We start from the raw sequence: 13,041 nt of genomic DNA, 5'->3' as shown, positions 1-13,041 counted from the left end.
TTTAAATAAACTGAAGAAGCAGGGCTTTTTTCACTTTCTGTTTTTTAAAACTGCCAATAGAAGTGAACCTTAACATTTTTTAGACAGTATCATAGCTATGAGCTATTACTCTCATCTCAAGGATTTGAGTAAAGAGGAAATTCTCTGTCTCTCAGGGAACTGACTATTGAGGTTTACAATGTCGTATGTGTATAAAATATGTTCATAACATCTATTTCTATACATAACACAACCCCCGTAAAATGCTTCAGACCTCAGTTAAAACATTCTGATCAAAGGGTAATCAATAAATGTGTCAAAGGCACAAGAAAAGGCAAAACTACAATTGGGTCAACACATGAAACATTTTGAAGCAATACAAAATAAGTAAATTTTGTCAAACAATACGTGCACAAAGCCGATTAAAAGCGGCACATGTATGTAGCTTGGAATAGCCACGTTAGTCCAGTATTGTAAATTGTAAAAAAAAAAATATAAAAAAATAGACATGCAACAAATTATATTCCCTGCCCATTGAGTTCGGATGAAAATCAGGGGGTATTTTTACAAAATCTGTTGCCCGGTGCCCACATTGACTCTTATTAACTCTCACATTCTTGTTCACTCTTTCTCACAGAAAGGGCCCACAAATAGTTTTAGATGAAAATTCACAGCTTTTTGACAAAACGTTAACCATGCTATTGCTTCTGCAATAAAGACTGCTAATTCTATAAAACACAAGTTAAGAGGGCACCTTATTTTGGCTACTTATCTAGTGTTGCATCGGCATATGTTCCTTTCTTGCTAACTGATGTCCCAAATACATACAATGAAACTTCCCAAGGCTGGCTACACAGAGCTTTTCCATCTTCTGCTTCTTATAGCAGGCATACACGTGTGCTGTTCTAAAAGACATAGATAGAGATATACATACATACATACATGGAAACTCTCAGGGTTTGCCCCTGATTCTCTCATGGTATCAGGGTAAAGTGGCACATTCTCAGGGTCACACAATCTAGAACTGACTCCTTTTTATTCTACACTGCTATGCTCATATCTAAGACTCCGAGTTGTCAAGGTTTCCACAAGAATCACTATTAGAGACATTTGGTTAACACATTTGGTGGGTCACTACTGTAAGTTCACAGCTCTGCCCATCAATACCAAGGTCTGATGGATGCTGAGAAGGACACATAGATCTCCAATTAAGAACTAGGGAAATAAACTGTCCTTTAAATGAACTGATTCCATGAGGTTCCTAACCAAGCTATGACCCGGTTGAAAATTAGTATAGCTACCACCTGGTACTTGGTGGTTAGTTGCAAAATAACTGACCCAAGAATTCAGTATTAGAGTTTGTAGCTAGCATATAATTGGTTTTCTATACCCTCTACTCTTTCATTAACATTACATTAATTAAAACCTTTTAACATAGTGCTGGTATTTGTTTGCATACCTCTAACTCCCTGCTGTCCTAATGCTAATTTGTGTCCTTGAGCACATATAATACAGTGTTCAGAGATTACACCCATACGTCTGTTAAATGCACTCATTAAATGCAAATCGCCTCATACATAAGCAATCAGAACATCCTGAAAGCCCTTCACTGGGATATGCCTCAACGACTCCCTGATTAAGCCTTGAAGCTGCTCATGAGAAACCGCAGGTCCCTTTGAGATGGTTTCATCGAACTTGGCTTCCCTGCAGGTTCATATTGATTGATCTGGATGTAGTTTATGAGTCTGTAAATCATGTTTGCTGTGAACTTGGCCCAGCCTTATTGATTCACAATACCAGTGTCTTTTTAAATTTCTCCAGTGGGGTTCCTGCTTCTACCAACCACTCCTAAGTGTAGAAACTAAAGCTCTATATACAACAACCACATAAATACTAATTGGAATAACTATGTATTCCCATTTAGCTTGCACATCCATAAACCATGTTTGCAAATGATTCCGTTGATCTCATCTTGCCTGTTCCAAGATGTCCGATGTTTCCGCTACCCATGTATCAGTTTGCCTTCTAAAGGAACAAACCACATGTGCTTGTAATATAAAGATCTACTGCCAACTAAGCAATCCTCACAAATGTGTTAGCTTCCTAAGATCTCTTGTAGCTGCTTTGGGATACCCTAGACGGCACAACTTGTGCGGATACTATTCACATCTGTAGGAATGCTAACAAAATGATTTGATTCCAACAAAACAGTTCAGAAATCAAAATGGAGAAAAGTGTAACCCACTTGGCACTGTAAAACAACCTAACAGGTCCTATGCATGCTAGTCGGTATAAGCTAAGGTAAACTACTGCTTCCTAGAATCACAGAAAACATTTAGCAGGTCCAAAACCAGCAGAGGAATCCTGTCCAGAACACTTGGCAGTATATTATCCCAAATGTGTAATATGAACCTGTCCAGTTAAATAAATTCTGCAGGCAGCCAAGTTTGTTGTCCTGCCTCCATGCTACTAACTCTATGATTGACTGTGCAAAGACTAGAATAGTATTAAAAGTGTAATTACTATTAATGATTGCCAATAAATTACATGATATAAATGTTAATTACTGAAAACACTTTTGATGTATGAGTATAGGAATAAACAGTAGTTATATAGTGCACTATACTACATATACTATAAACAAGAACTTTTTAGGCAAATTTGAGGAATATTCCAGTAAGCAGGATAGCATAGAGTTATCATGGAAAAAGGAGTAGTTTGTGCATATAAATTTCTGGAATACACAAGTCAGTACTGACCACCTAATCTACTTCTACCAAACATAGACAACGCATGACTCGTCAACAGCATTCTGTCATCATGCCAAACCGGATGCTGCTGTTAAAGCTAGAACACTTAAATTGTCATTCACAAGAATGGACTATACCTTAACATATAGTAACCAAAAGACAGTTAGATTTGTCTAATGTACCACATATAGAAGTGGATGGTTGAACTGTTTTGCTGCCTACTGGAATGAAACAATTAATTATTCCATACTAGTGCTAAATCCAGGGAATAGTTGGTGTTTGAATCTATCACCTTTGGTAATTTGGTCACATTTAGTTTACGTTCAGAAACTGACGGTACTTTAACACATGTAATCTTTGTGCTTTATTGATGCATTTTTTTCACTCATCTGCATACATGGGAATTCTATGGGTTTGACCCGGCACCTTTGGGTGAAGCCCTGCTTCCCAGGGTCTCCAGGATCTTTGGTTTCCTTTTTTCTCTGTGTGTAGGAGAGCAGTATGTGCTTGTGCGACTTCCTGCCCATATTCTGCCCGCACCCTGCTCCCTGCCTCCATTACCTCCAGCAAAGTGTGCTCTTGGGCTAGCCCCACCACACACTGCTAAACCCTTCCCCGCAAGAAACCACTCCATCAGAAGAAGATGAGGTCTTGTTAGCCTCCTCTGTGAGGTTCCCGCGTATGCTCACCTGACAAGAGTGAAATATATTAATCGGGAGGCATAATATTCTAAATTCATTCAAGGTGCATGCCCCCAGCAGAGTGAGCATTTGGTCAGGTGACTATTTTAACACTAGCAACCACATTTTAGGGTAGCAGAGCTCTCAAAAAAAAAAAACCACCTACCTTTGTAGTAATTTCTTTATTAGACTGGAATTAAAGACCTAAGCAACAACAAACTTGCGTAGGTTGTCACTGTAAATATGTAAAAAAAAATATATGCTGCCTAAATATATAGTTGATTCTAATAGCTTGTGATTGTCTGAAACACTGAAATATAAATGCTAATGGAGCAGGCTCTCGGTTTATATATTCCAGCTGGTGTATGATGCATTACCTAAGGGAGACGTATATTAATAATGGGGGTGCAATTTTACACAGGCATTAACCATGAGAACTATATCGCTCTCCATGTTTCTCAGCTCATAGTGGCATTGTGTTTGATTTTTTTGCCGTCTTGTCTTGAATACATAAGTGTTTTCTCCAATCCCAAAGGTATGTGTATAATACTTAACTAGGCAACAAGCACTACAGGGCAGGGACCTCCTTACCTAATGTATGCATACCTATTGCACCCCTATGCTAATGTATAGTTGCAATCAAAATTATTCAGCCCCCACGGTAAATTGTTTATTGTCAAAATTTACAGACTTTCCGCTGTTTGCAATGAACAAATCCAAACAAAGCAATTGAAATGGCTCAACGCAACAAATGCTTCAAGTGGTTTACCTAAAATCGACTGTTAATGCAATGACTTCTCTAGTCTTAAAATTATTCAACCCCTTCATGGCAAACATCTATAGTACTTAGTGGAGCACCCTTTTGCTTTTATGACCTGCTGCTAACGAGATGCATTGCAAGACTCCAGCTTCTGGTAGCGTTCCTGAGGAATCTTAGCCCATTCCTCACATGCTGCAGGTTTCCAGTGCCAGAAGATACAAAGCAACCCCAGAGCATCACCGAGCCACTACCATCCTTAACTGTAGGCAGACTGTTCTTTTCAGTGTATGCTTCGTTCTTCTTCCACCAGACATACCACTGATCCACCAGGCCTAAAAGTTAATTTCATCACTCCACAGAACTGAATCCCAAAACTTCTATGGCATCTTTATATGAGTTTGAGCATATTTGAGCTGACTTTTCTTGTGCTTTTGGGTCAGCAGTTGTGTACCTCTTGGAGTTCTTACAAGGAAACCTTCTGTGTTGAGTTTGCACTTTACTGTGCTCATTGAAACCTCAGCACCTGTTGCCATCAAGTCTTGCTGCAGGTCTTTTGCAGTCACTCAAGGATTATTCCCAACCTGCCTTTTCAGAAATCTTTTGCAGCCATTGATAGCTTCATTTTTCTGCCCCGTCCATGTAGTGTAACCAATGTTCCTTTAACTTTGAACTTGGAAACTATGCTTTCAACAGTGTCTCTAGGGACATTCAGTGCCTTTGCTATCTTTTTATATCCCGTTCCTTGTTTGTAAAAAGCTGACGATCTCTTCTCTTAACTTTTTGGACCATTCTTTTGGCCATATTTCCAGCATGCAGTATAATGTGACACTCAACAAACCCCTAGGGAGTTTAGGTATTTCATATGTTCCAGCTCAAGGACACCTGGTGCAACTAATGAAGCCCTTGATTAGTTGCATCAGGTGTGCTTGAGACAACATCTGTTTTGCATATGTATGCTGTTGTGGGGGATTCTGTTTAGGGGATTGAATAATTTTGAGACTGGAAAAGTCATTATAAATGTCATTATCAGTTGAATTTGGGGAAACCACTTGAAGCATTTTGTTTGATTTGTTCATTGCAAACAGCTGATAGTCTGTAAAGTTTGACAATAAACCTCATTTGTAGTAGGGAGAGCTTATATACGAGTATGTGTGCACATGCACAATTAATCTGTTTGGTTATAACACACGTGAGACACCTCCACTTACGTCCTTGAATCAGTTATAAAATGTGGGCACCCTACTGCTTTTGTGACCCCTTGTTTCAAAGGTAGACCGAAATGACCATGTCACTGTTAATTTGTATAGTGTTGATGCTATGGTTAATGTTATACACTCTGCTCTTTGTAATAGAGCTACAGAATCTGCTGGCGTTCTATAAATAAAATGTAATATCTTTTTAATCTCAAAATCAATATTATCTCTTTCACTGTCTTGTTAGTATAGGTCCCAATACACCCTGGTGGAGCCAAATTAAGATCATCGGATGTATTTTCCTTTACCTTGGTATGTTTGTTAATATATAAGACCAATGGTGTTTGGATCTTCTCTGCTGTTCTGAACTTTGTGAAATCAAAAAGTTTTCCCCTTGGCTTCAATATCTGCTTTACAGAAATTCTGCAAAAGTCTCTATTTTTCTAAGCTCGGCCCTTAAAGATCGTCATGTCGTCAAAGTAAATGAATTGTAATTTGACTGGATTTTTGTGTCAGGTCACCTTAGTAAATAATACCTTAGTTTTAAACAACTTACCCAAGAGTAATTATGGAACCAAATCTTTAAAAACCATTTACATATCTGTCATGAAAAAAATATTGCCTTGATTAATTGCAACAATTAAATATGTGGACAATATATTCACACCATCTGAAACCTTTAGATAGAACAGTTGCTTAGGAATTAATATTGCCTTTATTCCCTCTCACCACACTTGCGGAAAACAAATGTGTTAGCAGATTGTCCTAGCGGCATCTAGGCAGCCATATCAATAAAGCTGTGTGAATTGAAAATGATAGTTATAGTTCAACTCCATTGACACAATTATATTAAGAAATGACAGATATTATGGGAGTATAAATCACTGTATTAAGAGTAAGGAGGCTGAGAAATATTTTATGCATAATTATAGGGCAAACGCAGCCCGCTTTTGCAACCTGCAGAAATAGATATTAGAGCGTGAAAGCTTTCAAAGTCATAAAATCTAATGAAGTGTTAGACAATTACAATTTATCTGAGCAAAAAAGGCAAAACAAATAATTTGCGTGTTATCACATGTAGATGATGTATTCATATTGTAGCTGTCTATAGGCCAGGATTTCTTCATGGGGCAGTAGTAGGGTAGGATTAACCAAACCTAATGCATGGACCTAATTTTACTGCATTCAAATTGGCACAGGCATTCCATAGTTACTGGAGTTAGAAACTGAGACTTGTGTTCCTCCTTTCTTGGCTCTGAAACAAGAAGGCATTAGTTTAAACAAGTCCTGCACATGCTCCAAATCAACTGGAGATGACTTCCCACTGAAATCCGTGGGAATAAGAGCAGCCAACTGCATGTATGCTAGGAAATCATCAGTGTCCAAACAGCATATATGTGACTTAGTAGCAGATGATTTGTGGTACTCATTTGAAAATCAACTAAGTTATACCATGCCCCAAGTTGAGCTTTCTTACTTGGTAGCTACAGTACAGTACAGTGACAGTCACCTGGAAATATATAAATACATGATCAGAATTGGCCCACATCAACACTACACAAATCTTAGGAGCTAAGTAGCTTTTGTATTTAGAATTTTACTGCAGGTATCTAACTTTTTTGGCCATGTAATCCAGATCTCTGTGTATGTACCCACTTTTGCCTCCATAGATTCTGTCAGGTTTACCTGGGATTTGTATGACACCCTGGTCATAAAAGACTGCATTGTCTCAGTACTGTCTGCCTCACTTAGCCCACCTGTGGTCCTTAGCATATTATTCCTCAATGGAATTCACCCGCCATTTATCATCAGACAGCTTGTTTTCTTGTTTTATAAGCTTGCCCCTACCTCATAACCCCTGGCTCCTGTCTGGGCTTATCTAGTGGTCTTTAATCATACTTAGCTGCTAACATCGCCCTGTTACTGTGCTCCACTGTTTTGGCATCCTTAGTTCCCTTGGTCCTAATGTTCCTGTGCTCTTGGTTTCTGGTATCCTGAGTTCTAGTTGTTTATGACTTTCCATTTTGACTGACTGGTTACTGACTTCCGCCCGTCTGAACACTGGTTCCTCACCCTCTACCAATATTCTGACCTTGGGTTGTTTGGACAGGATAGACTGGCTGGTCTATCGGAATAGGATTTGCAGGGACAAATGGAACCTAGAGAGGTTATAAATACTTTTAGCAGACAAGCCCTTGTGAGAAGGTGTGAAATGGAAGAGCCTGTACTTGTTAAGGTCTTCAGCACATAGCATAATGGGCACTTTGCTCTGGGGAATGGTAGCAAACATAATCAAAATTTATTTTTATACCTTGTATGGAATTTTATATCTGATTTAGAGTGGGAGAACCACTGATGAGGTCTGTGCCCATGCAGTGGGCTATTTATTTTAAAACCCTATCTCATTCCCCCGGTAATATGATGGGGGCTGAGTTCAGATGCATGACTTCAGGACTATACTGTCTCCAGATTGATATAATTACTCTCTATCCTTTTTAAAATTATTTATTAATTTAATTTTTTCTACATTGTTTATGTGAGTGTCATATACGGAAGTCTTGTTTTTGACCTCTTTAAAGTTACTGCTTTAATATTGTTTTACAAGTACTATGATGTTGAAGGGGTTAGCATTTTTCCTTGAATACTCTTCTGAGAAAATGTTCTGCTGTTAATTTGAGTCACTAATATTAGTAGAACTACATCACTTACACGTTTCAGTGAGCGCTATATTATAGAAATAACTTTAATTTGTTTCAACATGAGATGTGCAATGCCAGGCTGTCACAACTCATTTGCCTCCTGTTGTGCTTGTAAGTGTATTTATTTATCTGTTTATATTTGTTCACTAAGAAGAAAGCAAATGAAGACGATAGCCTTGTCAATCCGCTGAGACGTCAAACATAACAAACAACAATTACGGCATAATTGCAACTGAACAATTAGATCGACACAGCATTTGAAAACGATTTATCTGATGTTCACTCTGTTAAGAATTAAAACTATTTTTTTGTCATTATAATTTATTCCAGAAAAATTAAGTAATTTTTTTTTCTGATTTTTCCCACTTTGGGGGAAAATCAGGTCAGATAATAGTTAAAGTAAATTAAAAAATGTATAATGCAATCAAAGCAGTGAGCAGTGGAATTGTGAAAATGTGCGGGATAGTAGAGGCCATGGAAACTGTGACAGTTGGCTGGATAAAACAGGCCATAAAAACTTTCAAAACAGTTTTTGAAAGTTTTGGCTGTATAAAATGTGGCTATAAAACTTTCAAAACAAGATTTAATGAAAGGTATACATCACCTTAGGATTGTTCACGCTGCGGGAAATGAGTCACTACTGAAACTCAGTTGTGCTTATAATAAAGTCCAAGATGTGCATCAGGTACGAAATGTGTCAGGTGGTTTTAGAGTGGGATCTGACGGAAGTTTAACATTATCTCAAATCAAGAGATGTTTTCAACCACCTGCTAGCTGCTCATGATTTATTGCAGGGAGTATAGAGGATATTATGTTGCTGCACTGCTTCAGAATGATCCCCTTGGCTTTTTATCTTCAGTAAAAAAAAAATACTTGGTCATGATACTTTACAGTGTGTCTGTTATTGATGATGAGTTGTTGGTATACACGTACCAACACATGAACAGCAAGAAGGGGTCATCAGAAACACTACTCGCAAGTGTTGCTTGTTTTTTTTTTTTATTTACATCAACTTCACTCTCCTGCAGTTGAGTATGTGCAAGTAGTTTGGGAAATAATCAAAAACAAGCAATAGGCACTGCTTTTTAGGTATCATGCATTAACCGCTGACCAAAGGGGGAACCCCTCTTCAGCAACAGCAATCCCTTGTAATTACAATTAATCTGTGGGGCGGAAACACGCTTCTCACCCATCTCCAAACCCCTGTTGCAGGCGCCAATGGCTTACCTACTAACATGCCCATTCCTCTGGCCTGGGCCAGCTGTCATATCTCCCCTTCCCTAGCAGTACAGGGGCACCCTTTTAAAAAGTTATATACAAATATGTCCTGTATTAAAGATCATGTAAGATACAAAAAAGGGAAAGAGAGATACAAGGTAAAACTCGGTGACCATCCATTGCCTTTTTGTTGCAATACAAATCGGTATTTAGTATGACTGTAGTTTCGCAGTTAACTAGTGGAATGCACATTGCCATATTTTTATCAATGACATCTGGAGCTCAGTTCTCTGTAATTACAAATACATTTTCTCATTTATTTAAAAAAAAAGTGATTTTAACCAGATTTAACTCTGTGTGCACATTGATGCGAGATAGCTCATTTGAGCCCAAGGATGTATTGCAAGGAACATTGTGTATTTGCTTTTGTTTGATTGATTCAACCCCTCTTACCACCCTTCAAGTGTACAACCTGCAGATCAATGAATCTATAATTTCATTTCATTCTGGAGTGTAGTGCATCTTACTTGAAAAATCTCTGAGACCTATTGCCATTATACTAGCATTTTCAGAGAATGCCACTGGATCAATAAAGAACATAACGTAATATGTTTATATGACTTTAAGTGACTGTCCTTAAAATCTGGATAAATATGATTTATTGGGAGTTAAAACTGCCAACAGTGAAAAGTGAATATTTTGTTTGTAACATGGCCTGTGAGTGCGATACTCTTTTGGATCACAAGGTTCAAACCACTCGTAGACCAGATTAGACTTTTCTAGAAAACATATAAAAATGCCTGCTCAGTTCCGGAACAATATTTTTGGAGCTAGAAGACCATGCTTAAGTGGCATTTATGGCCCTCATGCTACATGGTTTGTCACATTGTGTATATACAGGCCATGTAGTGGATTAAGCCACTGTTTTAACTCTATTGCAACATGATGGATACTTTTAGAGGCTGTAGACTTAGGAGCTATATACTTTCTAAGAGTTAAAATAATATTCTCTCCTTCAAGCTAATACTAATTCATCTCTCTGCTTTAATTATAAAGAATTATACTCAAGCAGTCAATCAGCCTTTTTTTAGCCTGATGTATACTTCTGAACAGAAACAGGCAGTTTTGTTTGCAGGCAAAGTATCCTGCTGGCTCAGCAATCCCTGATTCAGCATATCCTTATTTGTACAGTAAACAATGATAGCTATCCCAGTGAATACATGACAGCAGTATAGCTGACTCTGTGAGACTGGACACAGCTATTAGCACTTAGGCTTGGCTACGTTTTAGCAGGAAAACAGTGTGAAACAATCTGAAGAAGTTAAGAGAGTGCTGACAGTGTGTTCTTGTGATGAGTTATGAGCATTTTAAATCTCCATTAGAATAAATATACAATAAACAAAAATGATGCTAATATTCCAGTTGCTTTGGGCTCCAAATTCTAAATGTCCATCTACTCCCAACATTCTTCAATCCTCTCGTATTTCGTTGCAATACTGGGATAAATTCTTAATGTATGTCCACAATATCCTATCTCTTTAGCCATCCCTATTTCAACCATAGCAATCCAGATTACAAATCTCAGTACTCAGCAGTTGGATCAGAAGGGAAAGTGCATATCAACTATTTGTTGGCAGAGACTTGCACCCATTTTCAGAACTAAGAGACACACACAATCTGAATCCATGTGACTACCATATAAACCTGATGCTCACCTGCTTCCTGAGTCAAATCCTTAAAACAGTCAGTCTTAGAGAGCATCAAAATATTAACCCATGCACAAATTGTCCAAAATGTGTCTCTACATGTTGCAACATACTTTGGATATACGTGTATGCTGGAATAGGAAAATGATCTTCTGAAAACATTCACTCACGAATCCTAGATGACGGCGTTGAGTCAGTTCTCTGGAACCTCTCACTGCACAAACCCTCTGGAGATCGCCTGAAAAGGCATCTTTAGATGTTACCTAGTTTCACCCAAAATATACCCAAGATCCAACAGTGCTTGTTGAAGGGAGTGTGGAGCTCTAGGATCAATTTTCCATATTTGGTGTAGTTGTCCAAAAATACTCTTTTGGCAAGCAATTTAGCAAATCTCTTGGGATTAGCGTTCCGTCTCTTCAAGAAATGTGTAGCTGCAAATTTTTTTTACAGATCTACATTGTAATGTGTAAGTTGTATGATGTTTGTAGCCTCTCAAATACAAATTATTTAATAACCAACTAGAATATAAAACTTACATTAACACAAGCAAATTTCAAACCAAAACATGTATCTTAGTGAGATGTAATCTGAGAAGAAAGATTAAATACTGCACAGCATAGGATGAAGACTACTAGAATATATCCAGAAGAAGTTAAACTATGGGTTTAAGACATACTATGGTCTGTTTTTGAAACAAAAGCTTTCACAATTTTCCAGGAATCTTAAACGCTTTAGACCTTGGCATGCTATATGTACAAAGAATGGTGCATGTGCTGAAGGCATAAAAGTTACTATTTAGTTTTATTTAGGTATAAGCAAGAGCAGATTAAATGGCACTCTAAATAGGAAAAATAAGACTTTTATGGGATGCTGGGTAAATCACAGCTCTATATCCAGAGCAAGAAGACCATAAACTACTAACCCAAGTAGATCCCTATCATCTTCTGCCTGTTGATAACACCTGATGAAAGTGAATTGCTTATGTGAATGAACTAACTGTTGCTTAAAATATTTTCATTCATTTGCAATTCTGAACATTTGACAAGGTTCTTCAAGACAAATGGCACAACATTACAAGCTGCTACTTTTGGAATGTAATCGATTCCTATTGTAGACATCCGCATTTTAGAAATGGTTGACCAGGAGTATTACTTTCATATCATCTATTTTATAATTTTTCTGTTCTAGAGACATGATTCAATTTTAGAAGTCTGAACTCGAGTGTCATCTTGGTATAGCTGCTCACACCACGTTTGCGGTTCACACCACATTTTCTGTTAAACTCATAAACAGAGCCAAAGGAGGATTATGCTGATAAAAATGTGCTTCCCAAACTGTAATCCCTTTTTCCCTGAGGCCTTAAAAACTCATAAGTGGAACAAGAAGAATTTAAATAGTTTAACCGACATAACACATTGTTTTTACACTAACATAATTTAGATGCCTTTACAGTACGAAACAATTCCTTACTTGCCCTATTAGCAACTGTGATGCAATTCTTTAGCTGTGCCTGACATGTGGACATAAAGAAATATCCACTCGATATTGTTTTTTTATATATTTTTTACCTAGTAGACAATATGGGATGTAGTAATTTTAGAATCCTAGTTGGGGATCAAATACTCTGGTGTATTTCCAGCTAACTCACCTTGTGACCGATTGTTACAAATGTTATCCCATGGAATAAAGAGCTGTTGTTCTTATATTGTGAATTTGGAACCTGAAATTTGCACAAAGCTAGGAGGAAGACTGGTTTCACACCAATTTTAGATCAGTTTGCTAATAGCTTTCTTACAGTTTGGTTTACTTTACTAAGCAATGTTATATTTTGTATAATATTCTTAGCACTATTTTAGGTATTTAGTTTTTTTTTAAAAAAGATACATTTTTCAAATATCTGAATCTACAGTTTAATCTTTGTTGGAATGCAGTTTGATTTCAGTGGTTGCAAATTAACAAGGATTAGAATAAATTGAAGCCAGTTCTGAAGTACATAATTGATACTCCAGGCTTCCTGGCAACAGGGAGATTCATGTTTCACAAAAAATGATCGTAT

General features: G+C 37.5%; 1 protein-coding gene across 1 annotated transcript in view; it reads left to right on the top strand.

Annotated features, from left to right (window-relative positions):
• Positions 1 to 13,041, top strand: part of SYT6 (synaptotagmin 6) — a 124,216-nt gene that overhangs the window by 97,988 nt on the left and 13,187 nt on the right. The gene's annotated exons all lie outside the window — the stretch shown is intronic.

Source organism: Spea bombifrons, chromosome 2 (assembly GCF_027358695.1).
Source record: "Spea bombifrons isolate aSpeBom1 chromosome 2, aSpeBom1.2.pri, whole genome shotgun sequence".
Classification (NCBI taxonomy): Eukaryota; Metazoa; Chordata; class Amphibia; order Anura; family Pelobatidae; genus Spea; species Spea bombifrons.
Note: the sequence above shows the minus strand (reverse complement) of the source record. Positions and strands in the feature narration are given on the sequence as shown.